At 48.0% G+C, this 13,277-nt stretch overlaps 1 protein-coding gene across 1 annotated transcript in view; it reads right to left on the bottom strand.

The window, feature by feature from the left end:
* Positions 1-174, bottom strand: part of LOC139063608 (oocyte zinc finger protein XlCOF6-like) — a 173,689-nt gene extending 173,515 nt beyond the window's left edge. Inside the window, exon 1 of the mRNA XM_070545981.1 lies at positions 91-174. The gene's annotated coding sequence lies outside the window, so the exon portion shown is untranslated. The remainder of the gene's footprint in view (positions 1-90) is intronic.
* Between the last annotated feature and the right edge of the window lie 13,103 nt (positions 175-13,277).

Raw genomic sequence — 13,277 nt, 5'->3', positions numbered from 1 at the left:
ACACTAACCACGGACTCAAACGCACGTAAACAAAAGCTCTGATATTAAAATCTATCCAGCTGACGTGAAGCAGGCAGAAAAAAAACTTACAGTTAGATGAACGCAGACTCCTGTCCGCAGGGAAAACACCGGTCTGTCGTCTCCATGGCTACAAGGTAGAGCGACAGTAAGGACAACCGATCACACGTTAGTATGATGCGGCAGAGCCAATCAGTGAGCTTGTAGGCGGGTCTAAGGGAAAATAGCCTTCAGCTTGAGGCGGCTGCCTCCACATGGTCCTCGTGCCCGATTTGTATCACAGTATAACAGTTTTGTATGGTAAAATCTGACGAACGACCGGAAAAAGGGCACTTTGGGCACTTCGGACAAAAGGGGCAGGGTCTCAAGCAACCCCCCCCCCCCCTCTGCACGTGCCTGCTGTCACACGACCAAAAACAACAGCTGCTGAGCTCAGGACCTTGTAGGCAAAACAGTTGAGGCCTGAAGGTTATGTAACTAGAAATAAAGATGAAGAATTAAGCACTGACCAAATTAAAGACGATACTTCATCGGCAGGGATTTACCCTCTGGTTGAAGTAGCTAACCCCAGATTCGGTGTAGGAGAGGACAATCATCCGACAATATCTGTTTATCGACCTTGGACTCAAGACTGATACAGAGCAGGCAGCCAAAGGTTTGACCCCATATAATAATGATGTTGAACAATTCTGCTCTGATTTACACGAGTTGAGAAACAGCTTTGGTCTAAAGGGTCTAGAAATCATGAAAGTTGTCCAAACTGCTTTAGGGCACCGTTGGGGCAGGGTAGCAGGAAGTTATACAGGTGTTGATGCACAAGGGAAACCATTACCTGCTGGATCTGCAGATCTCACTACACAACTGTCACACCCTGTCCTGTCTTCTCCTAGGTTGTAGTCTGTGTCTCCGTTAATTGCTCCCACCTGCCTCTTGTTTCCCAATCACCATAGCTCCCGTTCCTCATGTATTTAAACCCCTGCTGTTCTGTGTTCCTTGTGGTGTCATTGTTTCATTGTCCAGCGTGCTTAATAAACCCTTGTTAATTGTTCCTACCTGCCTGCCTGTTTCCTCCCCGGTCTGGATCCTCGCCTTTCCTCCGCTCCATTCCGCAGCACGTCGTGACAGAATGACACCACCCGAACCCGTTGATGGATCCAGCCGGGAGATTCTGCCCTGGGAGAACCTGCTCCAGTGGCTCACGTCCGACCACCGGCCAGCTTCTCCATCTCCTTCTGCCCCAGCTCCGCCTCGCCGCCGCCGGCGTCGCCGACCTTCGGCCGCAGCGTTCCTCCCTGTCCTCTCGGAACCGGAGGCATGTTTGGACCGGGAGCCGCTGCCAGATCGCTCCAGCTATGAGGGCACGAAGCTGGCGATCTGTTCCCCCGGAGTCGGTCCACGGTGTGGGGAGAGACGCCGGAAGCCACCACAGCCCAGCGCTTCGGGAGGGAGTTTCGAGCCCGCCGCTGGCCGTGCCCGGTGCGGCAGTTCGGACACGACCAGACCACCAGTCCCGTCTCCTGCCGAACCGGAGCCTCCGTCGGTTGCAGAGGAAGGAGCAGCAATCGCGGCCCGGCTGATGGAGCAACGGGCGGAGCTCGGCCGGTTCCGCGAGCTCCTCAGCCGCAAGGAGTCTCACCTGGACGCCCTATCCTCCTCGTCCCAGGGCCAGAGGAGCGAGCACGGGGTTCCCCCAGTGGAGCTCGCCGGTCAGCGGGCTGAGCTGGCCCAGCTCCGTTGGACGCTCAGCCTCAGGGAGCTACAGCTGGACGAGCTGACCTCCCACCTCTCCTCAACGCTCCAAGCCTTCCTAGCAGCGGCTCTGCCACCGGCCCAGAAGCAGACGGCACCGGCCCATAAGCCAACGGAGCGGGCCGAGAGACGGAGGGTACCGACCGGGAAGCAGATGGAGCCGGATCCGGTCCAAAACTCGGTGGTCCAGAAGTCGAGGGACCAGAAGCCGACTCCTCCGGGCCAGAAGCAGACGGTTCCGGTTCCGGTCCAGAGGCCAGCGGTCCAGAGGTCGACGGTCCGAAAATCGAAGGACCAGAAGCCGACGCCCCTGGATCAGAAGTCGATGGTGGTCGACGCCCCTTCCTGTTCTGAAGTCGACGCCCCTTCCTGTTCTGAAGTCGACGCCCCTTCCTGTTCTGAAGTCGACGCCCCTTCCCGTTCTGAAGTCGACGCCCCTTCCCGTTCTGAAGTCGACGCCCCTTCTCCTTCTGAAGTCGTCTCCTCTGATGACGTCCCCGCAGTCGTCTCCTCTGATGACGTCCCCGCAGTCATCTCCTCTGATGCCGTCCCCGCAGTCGGCTCGTCTGATGACGTCGCCGCCACCTCTGATGTCGCCGCCACCTCTGATGACGTCTCCGAAGTCGGCTCGTCTGATGACGTTGCCGCCTCCTCTGATGACGTCTCCGAAGTCGGCTCGTCTGATGACGTCGCCGCCTCCTCTGATGATGTCCCCGAAGTCGGCTCGTCTGATGACGTCGCCGCCTCCTCATCTGAAGTCGGCTCGTCTGATGACGTCGCCGCCTCCTCCTCTGAAGTCGGCTCGTCTGATGACGTCGCCGCCTCCTCCTCTGAAGTCGGCTCGTCTGATGACGTCGCCGCCTCCTCCTCTGAAGTCGGCTCGTCTGATGACGCCGCCGCCTCCTCCTCTGAAGTCGGCTCGTCTGATGACGCCGCCGCCTCCTCCTCTGAAGTCGGCTCGTCCGATGACGCCGCCACCTCCTCCTCTGAAGACGGCTCGTCCGATGACGCCGCCGCCTCCTCCTCTGAAGACGGCTCGTCCGATGACGTCGCCGCCGCCTCCTCCTCTGAAGTCCGCTCGTCCGATGACGTCGCCGGCTCGTCCGATGACGTCGCCGCCTCGTCCTCTGAAGTCGGCTCGTCTGATGACGTCGCCGCCTCGTCCTCTGAAGTCGGCTTGTCCGATGACGTCACCTCGTCTGGGGATGCTCTTTGCACTCAAGAGGCCGACGCTCCGTCCAGCCCGGCGTCTCCACGGTCTCCGGTTCCGATGGTGGTTTTGAGGGCAACGCCGGCCCACCCTGCAGTGACTTTGTCGCCGGCCCAGCCTGCAGGGACTTTGTCGCCGGTCCAGCCTGCAGGGACTTTATCGCCGGTCCAGCCTGCAGAGACTTTGTTGCCGGTCCAGCCTGCAGAGCTCCTCTATCATAGATGTAGGTCCTCAAGAGTTCGTCCTCGTCTCCTCCTCTGCCGCAGGCGCCGGCCTCCAGAGGCCCGTCGCCTCCTCTTCTGCAGCAGGCGCCGGCCTCCAAGGGCCCGTAGCCTCCAAGGGCCCGTCGCCTCCTCATCTGCCGCAGGCGCCAGCCTCCAAGGGCCCGTCGCCTCCTCTTCTGACGCAGGCGCCGGCCTCCAAGGGCCCGTCGCCTCATCTGCCGCAGGCGCCGGCCCCCGGACTCTGCCGTTCCCTGCCGCCTCTCCATCGTCCTCTGATCCCTCCCTCCGGGTCCCCCTCCCCCCGCCCTGCTCCTGGTTCCTGTGGGCGTCTGGGATCCGCCCTTTGAGGGGGGGGTACTGTCACACCCTGTCCTGTCTTCTCCTAGGTTGTAGTCTGTGTCTCCGTTAATTGCTCCCACCTGCCTCTTGTTTCCCAATCACCATAGCTCCCGTTCCTCATGTATTTAAACCCCTGCTGTTCTGTGTTCCTTGTGGTGTCATTGTATCATTGTCCAGCGTGCTTAATAAACCCTTGTTAATCGTTCCTACCTGCCTGCCTGTTTCCTCCCCGGTCTGGATCCTCGCCTTTCCTCCGCTCCACTCCGCAGCACGTCGTGACAACAACTAGATGGTTTACTAGCAGTGTTGGGAGTAACGCGGTACAAATGTAATTAATTACTGTAATGCATTGCTTTTTGCTGTAATGTGGTAATGTAAGGCATTACAGGGAAAGAAAATGGTAATATTTACTCGGTACAATTGTCAGTAACGCGGTAATTACAATGCATTTTTAAACCCAGAATCAAGATGTGGGTTTCCTAAAAATTCAAATTGCGGGAAGCCTGAAAAAAGATCCAGTATCCACATATATTACGTCATTTATGGACTCAGCTTTGCAGGCATTCTATGAGCAGAAAGGACGCAGCAGTAATGGCTCAAATACTCCAGCTGCATCCTGCGCACGGCCGCTGTTATATTCACAAAATCGCTCCACCAAAACAAAGTAATTTGTTTGCGATCGTTTATATCAGCCCATATCTCTGGTACTTCATGTACTTTTCAGCTGAGTTCATTATCTGTGCCCCAGTAATTTCAACTCATTGCTGCTGGAGCGCAGCGCATATTAAGCTTTTTTTTTTTTTTTTTGCATTGGGTAGATCCCTTTGGCTGATTAGTTAGAAACTAGGAAATCTAGGAAACAGTTTTTCTGGAAGACGGAGAAAACATGCAGCATGCAGGAAGGTTAGTGAGAGAAAGGGCAGGAAATTATTCAAATAAAATGAAGAAAACAAAACAAAGTGCTTGAAAAGAAAAAGAGTAGGTAGATTTATCCTCAATACACATTTTTACCAGTGAAAAGCAATAATATATAAGCATTTAATATTTATACTAGTGATAGAATCAGATCACCCCAGAAGTCAGTCCCACATCCAGGGCCGTATCAAGGAATTTGAGGACCAAGGCATTTATAGGCTTGGAGCCCCCACCACCTCACTCCCTGCTCAATTAATATAAGATGGCAGAGTGCTGAGAGCACAGATTGTTGTTGCTTTTATTTAATAAACAATTATTTTAAAGCACTGTTATTATATCTGACTGTTTTTAACAGCAATCCTAGCTCAGACACCACATCACCTTCCACATATGTCATGAGCTCACTGAGCGTCACAAGACCAGATTCATACTGAAGTTGTTTTGGTGAAAGTAACTTAAAGTAATGGAAAAGTAGTGCAATGCCTTACATTTTAAAATCAGTAATATTGTAATGTAATGAATTACTTTAAAATGAGGGTAACAAGTAATAAATAATTCATTACAGTTTTGAAGTAACTTGCCCAACACTGTTTACTAGACAGGTTAAAGACAGCTTTCAGAAAAACAGCTGATTATTGTAAAATTAGTGAAGTTAAGCAGAAACCTGATAAAACCCCGTCAGATTTTCTAAGCAGGTTGGAACCTGTGTTCAAATACAATTCAGGCATCCCTTTTAATGCTGACGAGAGAGAAGCTTATCAGCAGGAATTAAAAAAGCCATTTTTGGACGGTTTGCTTCCCCCAGTTCATACATTTGTAGAGAAATATTGGGTCCACAGACCGAGGTTTGTTGCAGACACAGTGGAGAAAGCTACACACGCTACGAAAAACATGACCTCGACCAGTACAAACAACATATTCCTTAGCTCAGATGACACAGTAGCATAGGCAGGATATCAGTCACGTTATGCATCAAGAGGCAGAAAAAATCCTAGGCCCAGAGGCAAAGGTAGAGGATTCTATAATGGCAGAGATATTAGTTGCTGGATCTGCCACAAGAAGGGACATCTAAGCCGTAACTGCATGCACAACTCATCAAATGTCACGGATGACAAGATTATTGATAACCCAAACAGTGTTAATAATCGTTATCCTGGGTTTCAGGCATGGCTAGACTCAGAGGCTGACATGGGATACAGTTCCAAAGCCAGATGACATTGTAACTGAGGGAGGAGGTGAAGATGACATGACCGTTGACATTTTTGCTGCACTCAAAAAATGGTCGGATTTCTCCAAGGCTCCCACACGCGTTATCTTGTTTAATGGAAAGCCTTATAGTTGTTTATGTGGCACAGGGGCCTGCAGAACGGTTCTTACATCAACTCCCCCTGAAGCTGCTTTCTCATCTGACAAGATTCTCATAAAAACTGCAGCTGGCCATGCAAAACAGCACAAATTAACAAATCCAGTAAATGTTTAACACAAAGTAATGTGAAGGGAAGCACAAGTAGCCCTTCTAATTGATCCTACCTGCCCTGTCAATCTTCTTGGTAGGGATCTCATGGTAAAAACTGGTATTTCAATTGTCTGCACACCTAAGGGCATGACTTCTGAAATAAACCCACCTGACACACAAGACATATTTGTCTTAAAGGGTGATGGACCACCCCGCTATTGGTGGTCTCTGGACCTCACATCCACCTCTGTAGCTAAAGAGTTAACTAAGCTGGCATTTGACAAATCAAAAGAGAAGAATTATGACTGTTTTGGAATATCTCATCTTATGCCATCTGAGGAGTTCCATGTTACACTCAAGATACAAAAAAGAACCTGGACCTGACATGACCTATGACACTAAGTTCCACAAGAAGAGAGATTCTTCTATCACCCTCCAGCACTTGTATGTCACACCAACCGGGAATGCTGTTTGTTCGGTTATCTTGTCTCCGGAACAACGCAATCTCTCCCACGTCACACCCGCACATTTATCTATACTGAAAGAACAAAACCGCCCTTGGAAAAGCTTGGGTCATGTCCTTGCTTGTGCGATGGACACAGACCTTGATAATGATGACTCTGATGGCTGGAAGAGCAGTTCACTATCTGGTACATGTAGATTTACACTAGGCTGGAAGTTGAAGGTTTCTTCCCAAACACACCTGCATGAATGAGACGTCGATACGTTCCTGTATGCAACAGTTTTGGAGGACTTTCCTGAACTTGAAAATATTCCTTCTGACTTATGGTCCAAAGGTCCTACGGATGTAGGATTAAGGATTGTTTACCTGTTCAAGTGCATGCAAAATCAAACTACAGACCACTAATAAGGCAGTATCCAATCAGCAAAGAGGCTGAAGACGGTATAATGCCAGTAATTCTAAGCATGTTTGAGCCAGGAATCATCAGACTTTCTCCTGAGTCAACATGTAATACTCCTATCTTTCCTGTTAAGAAAAGCGGCAGGAATGAGTGGAGGCTCGTACAGGACCTGAGACTCGTGAACCAGTCAATAGTCCGAGTGGCATCTGATGTGCCCAACCCACACACAGTTCAGAATCAGAATCAGAAAAAGCTTTATTGCCAGCGCTCCAGCGACCCAGAGCATAGGAACTTGACTCCGCAGCACAGCCTGACCAAGGTTACACACACACACACACATGTAGACAAAACAGATACAGGCAGTCCACGAGAGCAGCCAGAACGGCGCTCATTTCATTTAGATGAAAAGGGAATTACATGAGGATAAATTGGGGGAGGGAAAAAAAGGCATACCAGAGTTACTCCCGGCAGGGCTTAGCTTTGCTATGCAAAAAAAAAAAAAAAAACTGCCTCAAACATATAAGCACGAACATCAACAGTCACAACATGAGACTCCGATAGGGAGGCGGGGGGGCTGGGATCCTGTTTCCCAAGCGGAAGCAGCCCTGTATGGCGCTCAGCCACTGTAGTCACATGTGGGAGGGAGATCTTGGGAGGAGCGCAAAGCACATTGACACCTGCAGGTTGATGACCTCGCTAGGCTGAAGTCCACCAATCCGAGGGGGGGGGTTCACAGCATCTGTCTGCATTCCTTCGTGGGGGTTTGTTGTTGGCATCTTGAAGGCTGCCATGGCGTCAGATTCGGATAACAAGACTTTGTTTGGGTCAGGCTGAGATAATTTTCCTCTCTGCCTTAAAGTCTGTAACTGATCATTCAAGTCCTCCAGTTCTGAGCCAAATTACCCCAGACAAACAATGGTTCAGTTATTGATCTAAGTAACGCATTTTCTCAGTACCTTTACATAAGACTCTTGACATTGGTTCGGTTTCATGTTTAAAGGGAAAAAATTCACATTCACAAGGTTAGTTCAGGGGTATGCTAACAGTCCACATGAATACACACAAGCACTCAGGGCATCCCATGTCCAGCTGTGTACCTCCTGCACACACTCAGATGATACTTTATGTAGATGACATACTGATCACATCTGACACACAAGCTCACTGTAAAGAAAGCACATTACAGGTCTTGCAACACCTCTATGAACAAGGCCACAAGGTTTCACTCTCAAAATTGCAGTTGTGGAGACCTTCAGTGACGTATCTTGGTCACACTCTTTCCGGTGAAGGAAAAGCTTATTTAGATACTCGGAAAACTGCTATTCAAGACGCAGCTAAACCTGTAACAAAGAAACAAATGATGTCATTTTTGGGTCTCTGCAACTTTTGCAGAACCTGGATACCTGATTATGCACTCGTGGTGTCGCCACTTCAGATTATCATTTATGGCAAAGACCTAGCTCTATATGACTAAATCAGTTGGACTCCTGAGGCAGAAAAGGCTTTTGTGGAGTAAAAAAAAAACTTCTACAAACAAATGTTGTTCTATCCTTGCCTGACTACTCCAAAGACTTTTTTCTCTCTGTGGATGCAGCAGAGAGGCACATGAAGGCGTTGTCTCTACATCGTTGTCGTAGTCACATATTGAAATAGTGCGCTGTGGAAGCCTGAACCCAGCTTCACTTTTACCTACTGACATGGATGGAGAACACTATCTATCTATCTATCTGTCTGTCTGTCTGTCTGTCTGTCTGTCTATCTATCTATCTATCTATCTATCTATCTGTCTGTCTGTCTGTCTGTCTGTCTGTCTGTCTGTCTGTCTGTCTGTCTGTCTGTCTGTCTGTCTGTCTATCTATCTATCTATCTATCTGCAGTAAAGAGTTACAGCTACATGTCACAAATGTCACACAGGAACTTTAAATGGTAATTAATGTAATTATTTTTAAATGCCATCTAGGGGTGGGCAATATCATGTCATTCATAACATTAACCGTTATTATTTCCTTCCAAGAAAAACAATCTATCATGTTAAGCTAACTTCATGATGTACTTGCATCCATTAAACACAGGATTATGTTCATGTGGTCATCAGCATGAAGTTATTGAAGTTATCAAACATGGCTGCAGTCAGTTTTACTGTAATCTGTGTCTCTAAGTGTGTGTGCTGCTGTAATGAGTGGATGTCCCCACTGTGGGACTAATATAATTTACTCTATTGTATTATATTAATTCATATCAGCCAGTAGGGGGAAAAACGTTTGAGGAATTTTGGCCTTTCCAGGCTTCCGTACCAGTAACCTGGTTATAGAGGCAATGGCCGTGTTCGAGTTGAGCTGCGCCTCACCTGGAAAACAGACGCGAGCAGACGGAAGCAGCAGGGGGAGTGGCTGAAAGCCGGCGTTTAAGTCGGACAGATTTCCCTACATGTGTAGCTCACGGGTGACGATGGATGAAGATATCGCGTTAAGAGTTCATACTTGTTTAATTTTCAATTGTAATTATGGTGCCTGTTAGCAGCTGAAACACATCCTCATGTGCTTCTGGATATCATATATTGTATATGAAGACATGACTGTAATAATAAGTAAAGGTTATCAGCTGTAGGTTTAGTGTGCTCATAGGAAATGTGACAAAAGAACACAAAACATATTCCTCTTTATGGCCTATATAGTTGTCATCATCAACGTTACATGATTTACAGAATACATGTGACCAACTAACATTTCATGTTCTACCACCGGATGTTTGGATCAAAATATGAACCAATCAGATCTTAGATCAGGTGAGAGCCAGGCGTTTCCCATCATCCCCTAGGTTTTGCAGCCGGTGGAGAGCAACTGCAATGCCTTGCTCCAAAATCTGCGGCCGCCTTGATCTCACGAGTATATCGTTGCCTACGTATGCATGATGTCAGAGCAAGTCGGCGTCAAGTTGGACACAAATCTAACCGGCATGCACTACGCGCCGATCACCGGTGATCGAATCTGCGCAGAGCTGGCTCATCTCGAACACAGCCAATAATACCTAGCTGCAGACGCAGCCCCGGCCAAACACGCCCCATGTACAAAACACAGCCCCCGGCCAAACACACCCCTATGTACAAAACACGCGTGCATGTACGAAGACGAGAACTCGCATGCGTGTTGCAACAGATGGAAATGATGGTTCAGGTAAAGACAGATTTATATTTTTACAACTTGCGATGATTTTGTACTTCAAATTTGAACGTTTAAGACATAGTTTGTTATCGCATTAGTGATTTTTTTCTGAAACACTTTTATATAGAGAATTACGCCGGGGACACACTGGCCGCGGAAGCGCCGCGAAGCGCCGAGAAGCGAATCGCTCACGAAATTCGGCCGCTGCTCGCCGCTCCTCAGTTCAGATCAGACGCGCCCCAGTCGAGGCGCGCCTCGGCTCAGCTGTAGTTTTTCTTTTAAACACTTGGTGTCCTCCATTTCCTCTCTGCCTTTTCTCAGCTCTTTTCCTTTACGTTTGAGTGTTTGTGTGCGCGCGCGCGTACGTGTGTGTGAAATAATTTTATAAATAAATATTTTCCTTGAACGTAGACACACGGTGTGTGTGTGTGTGTGTGTGTGTGTGTGTGTGTGTGTGTGTGTGTGTGTGTGTGTGTGAACCTATGTTTCTGCCAGTTGAATCTCTTGGAACCCGCTCCAATTCTGCAGCTATATCCTAGCAGTTTCTTCCTAAATGGGTACGTAAATAACATTGTTTTTCGGGGGTCGTACAGCTCCTTGTGTTTCTCAACTTCCATAAATAATTTAAAGTCATCCATCCTAACTGCTTGCCTCAGACTTTCTGCCTCTCTGTCCTGTTTGCTCCGGTGAAAAGACACCCAAAACCACACACCCCTTCACGTGGTCACACACGCACACAAGCTCGATGTGTGTGTGTGTGTTCGTGTGGTTTTTCTGCAGTGTCTGATTACGAACACATTTGACTTTTGCGGAATTTTTATTTTGAAATGTTTTATTTTGGTAACTTTACCGGCCTGCCTCTTATGTCTAGGTTTGACTTCCTGCCAGAATTGACGCGATTCACCCGCGGCTCGCGAAAAAAATAGAGCCGACGCCGAAATGATCGCTGCACGGCGCGGGCTGGAGCGCCGGCGCGCGCCGGCGCGAGGCGATTCGCGGCGCTTCGGCGGCCCATGTGGTCTATAGAATAGCTTAACAAGGGCGCCGAATGAAGGCGGTCCCATTTTCGCGGCGCTTCCGCGGCCAGTGTGTCCCCGGCCTTAGTGCTGCCTCAACCTCCTCTTCTTTCATTGGGTCACTGGAGTTTAAATTAAGTGGATGAGAAACCCATGGAGAGGGCTCTGCATAAATGAGAGTAAAGTTGAATTTTAAACGCGTGAAAACTGTCACAAAGTGGCGATAAAAGCGGCGTTTTGTGTCATAGAGCGGCGAAATAAGCGGCGTTCAATGTCCGTACCAAACGCCGTTTTTTATGCCACCCACACAGGGAACGCGTCTGGGATTAGGGTGACGTAAAAAAACGGCTTTCAATGTCCGGAAAAAACGTCGTATTTTACGGGCGTTCTACAAGGACCGTTAAGAACGGCGTCAAATACGGCGTTCTGGGAGAGTTTTCGCGACGTTTTTTTTGCCATCTCTTAACTAGATGGGTTGGAAAATTGGCGTATTTTGATGGTTTTAGCTTTCCACAGGGGTGTGGCGTGAGAGCGTGTGAAGAGGGTCAAATGCGTGTGTCTCACGCTCAGTGCGTTCGAGTTGGCAGCCTTGTTTTAGACACTCCTCAGCCTGACTATATCTCTCTTTATGTTGATGGTTCAGCTAAAAAAGATGCGTCTCGAAAAAACTTAGTTGGTTATGCAGTGACCATTCAGACATCAGTCATTGAAGCTAAACCATTGCCCTCTCATTGCTCTGCCCAGGTGGCTGAATTAGCAGCTGTGACTAGAGCCTGCCAGCTTCACTCAGGACAAGACATAAACATTTTCACTGATAGTATGTTCACTCTTCAGTGCACCACTTTGCCCAGATTTGGAAAAACAGAGGCATGGTCACCTCCACTGGTAAACAGCTGACTCACGCTTCAAGGATCTTGGAGCTTCTGGATGCTGTGCAACTCCCATGCAAGTTATCTCTGTGCAAATGCCCTGCACATCAAACAGATGACTCCGACACTACGAGAGGCAATAATTTTGCAGATAAAGCAGCTACGGCTGCAGCCTTCATGCTTCTCACCTTTGGAGCTTCATGTTACTGCTCCGAAACACTTTCTTATGACATCCTCCGTGAGACACAGACTTCTGTTCCTGATCAGGAACAGCGGACCTGGCTTAGATTTAAACCTGTAAATAGTGATGATGTGTTGCATGTAAATAACAAACCTATTTTACCCAAGTCTTTGTTTCCCACTGCTGTTCTTATGAGTCATGTATCTCATGTCTCGAAGGGGGGGATGGCTCAGTTAATCAATAGTACATTCCACACTATTCATTTTTCTACTTTTGCAAATGACTATTGCAGAAAATGTTTAATCTGTATGAAAAACAACGCTCAAGGGTAGGGATGGGTACCTTTGACATTTGAATCGATTCGGTACTAATTCCCGGTACCTAGGAATCGATACCGGTACTTAACGGTACCAATTTTCGACACTTTTGAGTGTTTTATATTTTAATTCTCTTTTATAATTAAATATATATTTTTCTCAATATATAACCATATTTGTTAAATATCACGATAAATAACATTCAACTGTTTGTATTTTAACATTGTCCTTGTAGCTTTATAAGCTGATAATTAAACTGAAGCAAACATCTTTACTGTGAACTAAATTTACTGTGTATCTTCATTCCTTTTGCCGTCTCTTTTCATTTGATTTTTCCTACTGGGAAGCTAGAATTTCCGAGGAGAAAGCGAACGCACCATCAGCTGATAACAACGGTGGCAATGGAAGCTAACATATAGAGCTAACGTTATCTTAAACAGTTTATCTGCTGGAGCAGATTAAAACGATGATGCCTCACACTTAGATCATTGTCGCTGGTTTTATCTTCACCCAGTCACCCGTCGCTTTTAGTAAAGTGAAGCCAAACTTTAGAGCGCATTCATGGTCTTCTAGTCGGTAATTTGGAGTTCCGAGGAGAAAGCGAACGCACCATTAGCGAAACGGAGGCTAACATATCAAGCTACCGTTACCTTAAACATTTTATTTACCTACCGGAGCAGATTAAGATGAGGATGTCTCACTTAGATCGTTGTCGCTGGTTTCATCACCCAGTTACCCATCACATTTAGTGAAGTGGACCCAAGCTTTAGCGTGCGTTATTTCTACCATGCTGCTCTGTTTACAACTCGCTCACAGCGGCCGACGACATAACGCTCTTGTGCATGCGCAGCTGTCTTGGCAAGTTCTCGTTATGAAGGACGGGTACCAAAACGAGGCACCGTTTCAAATGAAGTGAATCGGTGCTCGGTCGGTACCTTAAAAACTACCGAATTCGGTAC

Source organism: Nothobranchius furzeri, chromosome 17, assembly GCF_043380555.1.
Source record: "Nothobranchius furzeri strain GRZ-AD chromosome 17, NfurGRZ-RIMD1, whole genome shotgun sequence".
Lineage (NCBI taxonomy): Eukaryota > Metazoa > Chordata > Actinopteri > Cyprinodontiformes > Nothobranchiidae > Nothobranchius > Nothobranchius furzeri.
This window is presented reverse-complemented; position numbering and strand designations above follow the sequence as displayed.